Genomic DNA, 8,482 nt, shown 5'->3' on the forward strand with positions numbered 1-8,482 from the left:
GCGATGGTTTATGGAGAAGCTCATTCACCATAAGTCAAAGGCCCACTCACGCGTGGGTCAGTGTCTAGTTATTGGGCCCATGGTCTCTCTCATTGCATCAATGTGCTCCCTTTCTGTCTTCACCTCTCCCTTCCCCTTCTGTCCCCATGTGGCCACCCTGGTGCTCAAGTGTCCCCACAGCTGGTTCAGTGACCCAGTTCTGGTCCCATTTAGCAAATGCTCCAATCTTAGGCCAGGCCAGCCTCAGCACAACACAGGAGAATTAGTGGGGATCTGGAGGGATGTGACGGGCTGGTGCTGGAAGTGGGGGCAGGGACGTGGTGCCAGGACCCTGACGGGAATGCACAAAATACCGAGACCCCACGAGGACCCTTGAGGGACAGAGGGGAGAACAGGTTCTCAAAACCCGGGTGGGCTTTCCCCTCGAGCCTGTCACCTCCCATGTGACAGTGGGTGTCCCCTGTGCTCTGATGTCTGCAAAAAAAGGTCCTTTGAGGTCCACAGCCTTTAATCCCTTTGCCTGTGGGAGCCTTAGCGTGAGCGCCCTCCACTGGGGACAGGTGGCCCAGCTGGAGAGCCAGCCCCCAGCCCCACCAGCCAGAGTCCTGCAGAGCCCGCGTGCTTCCTGGACTCTTTGGAGAAGGGCACAGCCGGACAGCCATGAGATTTTAGGTAACAACTGCTCCTTCTCCATGCCTGTGAGCAGGAGAGAAGAGAATAAGACAGGCAGAAATGAAGCAGAAGAGGCGGAGAAGGGAATTAAGACACACGGACACCAGAGTGTAATAGGAAACAGCACAGAGAAAGAGCCAAGCCAGGCAAAGAGAGGAGAGGGAGGCCGCACACGGGGTGACCAGATCACAATTATGTGGCCACATGAGGCGGGGAAGGCAACAGGGAAGGGAACGGAGGGCACTGGGTTAGGACAAGAGCCGCATAAAAAACTGCACCCTGGGCCGGGCCCACGCCCAGAGCACTGCAGGAAGCCCTGTGGCTCCTGGAACCCGAACACCTTCCACACCCACGAAGCCATTTCCGGCTGCAATCTGGTGCACAGGCCTCCTGGGAGCTCAAAATATCAAGCGAGCTGTGCTTCTAACAGGCCATTCCCAAGACGGAGACCCACTGGATCCCGGGTGGGTGACCCAGACAATTGGGCCAGCCACCCAGGTTGGAGTGGCCCCCATCTGAGCCAGGACCTCGACCTACCGCATTGCCCTCTCCCTGCCCCGCAAAGTGAAGCTCGAATTCCCCTCCCTCCAAAGGCTCAGGGGGCAGTAAATTCATTGAACAGGTATTTATTAAGCTCCTACTGCATGCTAGCATAGAATGCGGTGCCAGGGAGATCCTCTGAGGGGAGGAAATAGGTTCCAAGGCAGTTGGGGCTGGCATGCAGCGCTCCCTGGGCAGGAGCCACTAAGTTCGCCCTCTTGTCACTACCGAAGCGGGAACTGTGGCCGGAGAAGAGTGGGGTTGGCAGCACGGGCACCCACGGGCAGCGGGCGAAGGTGGTCATTTGCGTCTTTTCTAAACCCAGGAAGGTGCAGGAGGCCGTCCTGACCCAGGGGCTGCTCGGGGACAGGGAATCGGAGTGGAGCCGAGGGGTGGGTCCCGGGAGTGCGCAGATCCACCCGCCCCGCCGCCCAGCCCCTGGGAGTCTGCGGCGGCCACGCGTCTCCGCTGGACCCTTCACAGCCCGAGACGTCTGGCTCCTCCCAAACGGGGGTTCAACGCCCCGCGGCCTCGCCCTCCTGGCCCCACCCAGCCGCTTTTCTCCTCCCGACGCCCCATCCAGGCTCCCAGCGCACGGAAGACGCGGTAGGGAGAGGCCCCTGGCCTTCATGCTTCCCGGGAAACAACTCGGACTTTCGGAGCCAGGACCGCGACCCGGCAACCTCGGCACAGCGGACGCTCCGACCCCACCGAGCTCCGCTGGAGGCGCCACCGCAGTGCTCTCGGGCACCGCGCGCAAAGCTGGTTCTCCGCGCCCCGCGCGCGAACCAATGCCGGGCGCGGCGGGATGCTTAAAAATCTGTGGGAATCCAAAAGAAGGTTTTTAATCACAGTTACTTTTCAAGGAACCTAGGCATCAGAAAGCAAGAACTTTGAACATGGGTTTCTTATACACCTTGTGAATGTCAGAAACTAGGCGCAAGACGTATCTTCTCATTTAATCTTCATTATGCTTCGGTATTACCCCATTTTACAGATGAGAAAACTGACTCTTGGAGAGGATAAATAAAGGAGTTGGGATTGAATCTTTGCATTTTCTTATCTAGGATATTAAGCAAAGGAAACCAACTTAGAGAGGGGCTAGGGAAAAACACCTTCACAGGCAAATGATGGTTCTTTGCTGGTTGTGGTGAATCAGGAGAGCATTTTGTGAGGACTATGGGGTTTTCAAAGTGTGGTCTCTGGATCTCCTGCACCAGGATTCCTGTCAGAGGAGCAACATCTTCAATTACAGATTCTTTTAAAAAATATTGGTTTTTAGTTGTAGTTGGACACAATACCTTTATTTTTATTTATTTATTTTTATGTGGTGCTGAAGATCCAACCTAGAGCTTCGCATGTGCTAGGCAAGTGCTCTTACCGCTGAGCTACAATCCCAGCCCCCCAAATACAGATTCTTATCCCAGCAACTTGGGGGGCTGAAGCAGGAGGATTACAATCCTCTGCCAATCTAGGCATCTTAATGAGAACGCTATCTTAAAATAAAATTTTAAAAGGACTGGTGATGTAGCTCAGTGGTAAAGCACCCCTGGATTCAAAAACAAAACCAAGAAAGAAAGAAAACCCTAATGCAAATTCCTGGGCCCCTGTCTGAATCAGAACCATGAGTCCTAGTAAAAATGACTGGCCAGTAATTAGTAAATACCATACAATTTACTTTTTTTTTTTCCTTAGGTCTCAGAACAGTCTCCTACTGAGCTTGCAGGCTTCTTTCATTTGCATTTCAACATAAGTCCTCGCTGAGGTCTGAAGGAGCAGGGAAAAACTGCTATTCTGAGCAGACACCTCAGGCCTAAGGCATTTTAACTATAAGTCATAATTTTCAGGTTCGAATGTTGAAAATTATGATACAAGTTTAAGATACAATTCACAAAATTTTATATCTTTACATCTTGTTTTGTCAACAGATACCATACTATGATTTACTATCCTTGTCCACTGGTACACACAGTAACATTTTCCCAGGCTACCCAATTCAAAATTGGTGAAAAAAAGACTGAATGATTGGGAAGTTACTTGCCAACTTGGAAGTAGAGTTCTTTAGTTTTCCATCCTAAGTATTTAAGTTCTCTGGCATGAATTATCTGAAATCATAAACTAAACAATTACCTAAACCCAACTTTTAGCTGCAGCATTGTGCAATGCATCAAAAACCCATTCAGATACCAGATTGTTACAATAAAACATCATCTTTTAGCCACACATTCAGCCAAGATCATTCCCAAGAAACAATTTATAATATCAACACACTATTGCACATGTCTTAAAGGGTCAGAAACAAAGACACAGGACAGACAGAGAGGAGCTCCAGACTGTGGCTGACAGACAGAAACCTTTAAAACAGAACAGATAAGAGGAAAATCTCCTACACCAGTGGCACCATAGATGTCCCCACAAGGGGACCAGATGTTTTCACAGAGGGGCAACCTGAAATATAAAATCAAGGGTCTCCATAGCGACTTTACTGCATTAAGTGTCTCTTTTTTCTTTTTCTCTTTTTTAAGAAGACAGAGGTGGCACAATCCTTACAGTGCAAGGAAGGAAGGCAGGAATTCCCCGAAGCAACAGGGCTTCGGCAGCTGCTGGGAGTCCCTCAGTCCCTCCTTTTACTTACAGGATTCCACCCCAAGCACATTCCATCTCCTAACATTTCAGTAGTCTCGTTCTCAAAAAGTTCTGGGGGTGGGGGGGGTATCAAAATTTGTAACTGAAAGTTCGGTTCCTGAACTTAGAGCCAATTAATGCCAATTTAACGATGAGGACAGGGTTTTGAGAAAAAGAAAAAGGGAGTTTTATTGCTTTGCTAACAAAGGAGAAACACCGGGGACTCTGCCCAAAGGTTGTGACTCTCTTGATCTGGAGGGACAAGGGGTTTTAAAGGAGTCTCACTTGTTAACCTGGGAGATACTCAGTTCTTAGGTCCCCAGCAGGCATTGCCCTCTGCAGTGGGTGCGCTCCAGCAGCCAGCTTCTCTCCTCCTGCTCAACAAAGGGGGGTAAAGTTCATCGCAGTTCCTTAAAACACAGTCCAAAGGGGTGTCAGGCTTCCTTGCTTTATCATCCATTTTCACGTCCAATATCCTTAAGTTTTTACCACAGAAATCACACAACAAAACGCACAAAAACAAACAAACAAAAAACATATAGAACACAGAACATAACACAAGAAAACAGAAACCCTGCACCGAAACAGAAAAACAGAGGAGCAATGCAACGTCTTGCCAAAGCTCCGGGGTAGGAGTGCATGCGTGCCCGTCGGCACCTCTCTACCCTTCCAGAGGAATTCCCTACAGAACAGAACAGAGGACAGAACAATTTCTCGTACTGTCCGGACAGGAGTATATGTGAGCCTCACCAGGCCACCTCTCTGTCCTCAGAAGAGATCTCCCTTAACCGGATACCAGATGTTATAAAGGCGCCACTTACCTATGGAGGCCTCCTCCACCAGGTGCTTGCTGATAGTTTTAGTGCGGCAGTTCACTGCAGGGCTCCGGGGACTGAGGCTCACCCCGAGGCCTTGGAACGTCTCAAGTTGCGCACCCCCTAGAGTGGCTCTCCAGCCCGGAGCCCTGGAGCGAAGGCCGGCTTCAGAATTTCCAGCAGTCTGGTCTTGTGGTCTGGTCGGGCAGGGTCATCTCGCTGGGGCCTCCAAAATGTTAGACCAGGACGCAAGAAAAGACCACTGACTCCAATTAAAATCAAATTAAAGCAAGCTTATTATTTCGACCGGCCGGGCTGCCTTTCCCTCCCAAAACGGTGGGAACAAGACAGCCGCCCCACCTTTCCTACAGCCCAGCTTCATAGCCCAGCAAGTTACACAAAAGGGGGGGCGGTTACAGATAACAGAACTCTGACAGCATCACACTAATGGTAGTTTACATTTTTTGCTGGCCCCAACATCAGAATTTATGAGGACCATTAGAGCCTCAGAGAGGGTCGTTGTCTGGCCAGGGAAGGCCAAGATTTATGAGGTGTCACTAAAGTTTCAGAGAGGGCTGCTCTCTGGTCAGAGAGCCAGGCATGGGTGAGTTCAAGGCACGGGCAGGCATTCCAAGCAGGTTCAGAATTTGCAGTAATTTTGCCGAAATTACCTTTTCATGGCTTTGTGGCAAGATGGCTCCCAATTTTAATGAAAGATCAGGTTGGGTCTATCACAGGACCCCTGTGCCGTTCTTGCAGGACATGCTGGGTCTCAGGCTCCTCCTTCTCAGCCTGGAACCTCCTGCCCAGGGTGGACCCCAGCTCCAGGAGGCCCCAGTTTATGGCTCTGTAACAGGACAACAGTAACAAGGACCATAATGTAGAAAAGGCAGCTCCCAGGGGCAGGATGGTGTCCTCTTTGTCCCTTGATGCACCCTGCACTGTGCTGGGCACGTGGTCAGTGCTCAGTGATTGGGAGTGGAACAGGGAAGACAAAGCAACAGCCTCTGGGCTGCCTGGACGACCACTGACCTGACCACAGCACTCAGATCGGGGAGCGCTGATCAGCCCATTTTATAGATGGGGAGACTGAGGCTGGATAGGAAGCCGTTTACCCAAAGGCAGGAGCTCTTCAACGGTGTGATCATGTCCCTCATCTCTCAGGCCTCTCTCTCTCTCACTCTCTCTCTCTCTCTCTCTCTCTCCCTCCCTCCATCATTCTGTACCAAATCAATCTCCATCTCTCTCTCTCACAAATTTAGGGGTTAGGGATTGAACCCAGGGGTACCCTACCTACCACTGAGCTACACCCCAGCCTCCTCTCCTTTTTATTAATTTATTATCATTATTTGTGGTGTGGGGATTGAACCCAGGGCCTTGTGCACGCCAGGCGAGCGCTCTACCAACTGAGCTACACCCCAGCCCTCTCCTCTTTATTTTGAGACAGGGGCTCACTAAGTGGCTGAGGCTGGCCTTGAGCCCAGGTTGCTGGGGTCCCAGGCACACGTGGCTCCGCCGCCCACATCTGTCCTGTTTCCCTCCTTACTCCTCCTTCCAGAACTGCTCCCATTGTCAACGGGGTGAAGCAGGGAGGGGGGGTCCTAGTCCTAGTCCCCCAACCACCCAGCGGAGAGTGATTCCCAGTGGGGACCCTGCCACGACAGGGCTCAGGCTGCCGCACTGAGGCTGCGGATGCCCAGCGGGACCTCAGGCAGGAGGAAGCGGGCATTTGGCTTTCACTCTGGATCGCTCTTTCTTGGCTTGCGTTGTGCGACGTGCTCGTTCTGCACGGGGGTGTGTTCATCATCTAAGGAGTGTTCATTGAAAAACTGGTAACACCAGGTTCATCAGTCCTGAATCTACCTGAGGCCCCTTCAAGACTGACACGGGATTTGCAGGGACACCGTCAGCAAATTCTGTTCCGGAAGGGCCCAGATGCCTTCAGGCACCAACAACCTGCCCAGGAAGGGCTGATCCTGCAGCAGGCCACGCCACGACCCCCGCTGAGCCATCTGGGAACCCAAACTGCTTCCTCCTGACGGATAAACATCTTGAGCAGCAAATGGAGATTGTCCCCTCAAGTGACAAGCCACCTTGCGGGTCCACAACTGAAATAATGATCAACCAGACCGCAAGCTGAGGAAGTGACAGTGCCAACTGCTCGCGACTGCCCGACTCTCCCGCTATTTAAACCTACAGCTCAGTGAGCACCCCACCATCCGGGCTGGGTGCTGGGGCTCCCGTTGCCTTCCCAGGAGGGCCAGAGTGATGGACTAAAGTTCCGTCCTTGCTTTTCTTTTTATTGGTACCAGGGATCGAACCCAGAGGTGCTTAACCCCTGAGCCACATCCCAGCCCCCCCACCTTTTTAAAAAATATGATTTTAGTTGTAGATGGGCACAATACCTTTATTTTACTTGTTTATTTATTTTTATGTGGTGCCAGGAAACGAACCCAGGGCCTCACGCATGCTAGGCAAGCGCTCTGCCACTGAGCCACAGTCCCAGCCCCTGCCCCAGCCCTTTGTGATGTTTTATTTAGGACAGGGTCTCACCGAGTTGCTTAGGGCCTCACTGAGTTGCTGAGACTGGCTTTGAACTTGCCATCCTCCTGCCTCAGATTCCCACGCCGCTGGGATGACAGGCGAGTGTCACCGCATCTGGCCCCAGTCTTGCTCTTCTCCATTACCTTTTCTTTTTTCTTTTTTAATCTATGTGTATTTTTAGTTGTCGTGAATATTCGTTTGTAGGTGGTGCTGGGAAGGCGCAGAGGGCCTCACACGTGCCAGGCAAGTGCTCTACACTGTGCTGTGACCCGAGCGCCATCACCCTTACCTTTTCTGTGTGGCTTCTGGGCCAAGTGGCCAGGCCTGGGTATTGGACCCCCTCAGATTGGTCAAGACTCTGGTAACACGGGTCCCATTCCAGGCCCCTGGGGCCCAAGACACCACAAGAAGAGTCCCAGAGTGCGGGAGTGGAGGGAGGGCTGAAAGAAGTTTCTGGAAGGCAGGGAGAGGGAGCGTGGGGGACCTCAGCAGCAGCTCTCCCAGCAGCCCTCCTGCGCTGCCCACTCCACCCCCCTGCCCACTCCTGCCCCACCCCCGGTGGCCAAGGGCCCTGGGGCCTGCCCGGCACCTGTGCCAAGGCGCCCCGACAGGAGCAGGTCCAGTTCAGGGGGAGACTCAGGGATGGGCAGCCTCGTCGCTGTGGGGGCCGCACGCACCCCACTCTGCTGAGGAGAGAACTGTCCTCCAGGGCACTGTCCAGGCCACACAGCAAGGGAGAGGCCAGGCTTGAGCCAGGCTCAGGAGACCCCTGGTGGCTCCGTGTGGATTCCCTGACGCAGGGTGGACACGGTGTCAGCCCATGTCATGGAGATTTTGCACGAGATTTTTTTTTTTTTAAGTGCCCTCCCTGGCCCCAACCCAGGGACTCTTCATTCCTCTCTAGGGACACTTCCAACTGCAGTTCACGTTCTCAGGCCTGGGGATCCGTCCTTCCTTCTGGGAGCTGCTCCAGTTTCCATCACTGACCCAGGGCCACCTCTGCACCCGTCCCTGCCCCCATCCCCCACTTTCCCAACACCTCTGCGTGGTACCTCCCTTGGGCCCGAGTCCATCCCCTCCTGCCAGCCCCTGTCACCTGCCTCATCCTGCTCAGCCCTGTCCACCTCCGTGAGCCAGCGCTCAGGCAGCCTCCCTACCCATGACCTCCCTCCACCCGTGGCATGGCCTTGGGAGCTCTTTTTTTTTTTTTTTTTTTTTTGGCAAAAGGAAGAAAGGGAAGGAAGAAGGGGAAAGAGCCACTCAGTGAATTTTACTGTTTGAGCACT

At 52.8% G+C, this 8,482-nt stretch overlaps 1 long non-coding RNA gene across 3 annotated transcripts; it reads right to left on the reverse strand.

Moving 5' to 3' along the window:
• Positions 1–1,282: 1,282 nt before the first annotated feature.
• LOC144370822 (uncharacterized) lies at positions 1,283–8,249 on the reverse strand. Of its 3 annotated transcripts, XR_013430786.1 has the most exons (4): positions 7,874–8,233; positions 7,486–7,649; positions 7,206–7,361; positions 1,283–5,499 (listed from the first exon to the last, which is right to left on the reverse strand). It is a non-coding gene; the product is annotated as an uncharacterized LOC144370822 (long non-coding RNA). The 3 variants fall into 3 exon arrangements; XR_013430785.1 differs by having other exon boundaries at positions 7,206–7,649; positions 7,874–8,249; XR_013430787.1 differs by lacking the exon at positions 7,206–7,361 and having other exon boundaries at positions 7,874–8,219.
• Between the last annotated feature and the right edge of the window lie 233 nt (positions 8,250–8,482).

Source organism: Ictidomys tridecemlineatus, chromosome 15 (assembly GCF_052094955.1).
Source record: "Ictidomys tridecemlineatus isolate mIctTri1 chromosome 15, mIctTri1.hap1, whole genome shotgun sequence".
NCBI classification, from domain to species: Eukaryota; Metazoa; Chordata; class Mammalia; order Rodentia; family Sciuridae; genus Ictidomys; species Ictidomys tridecemlineatus.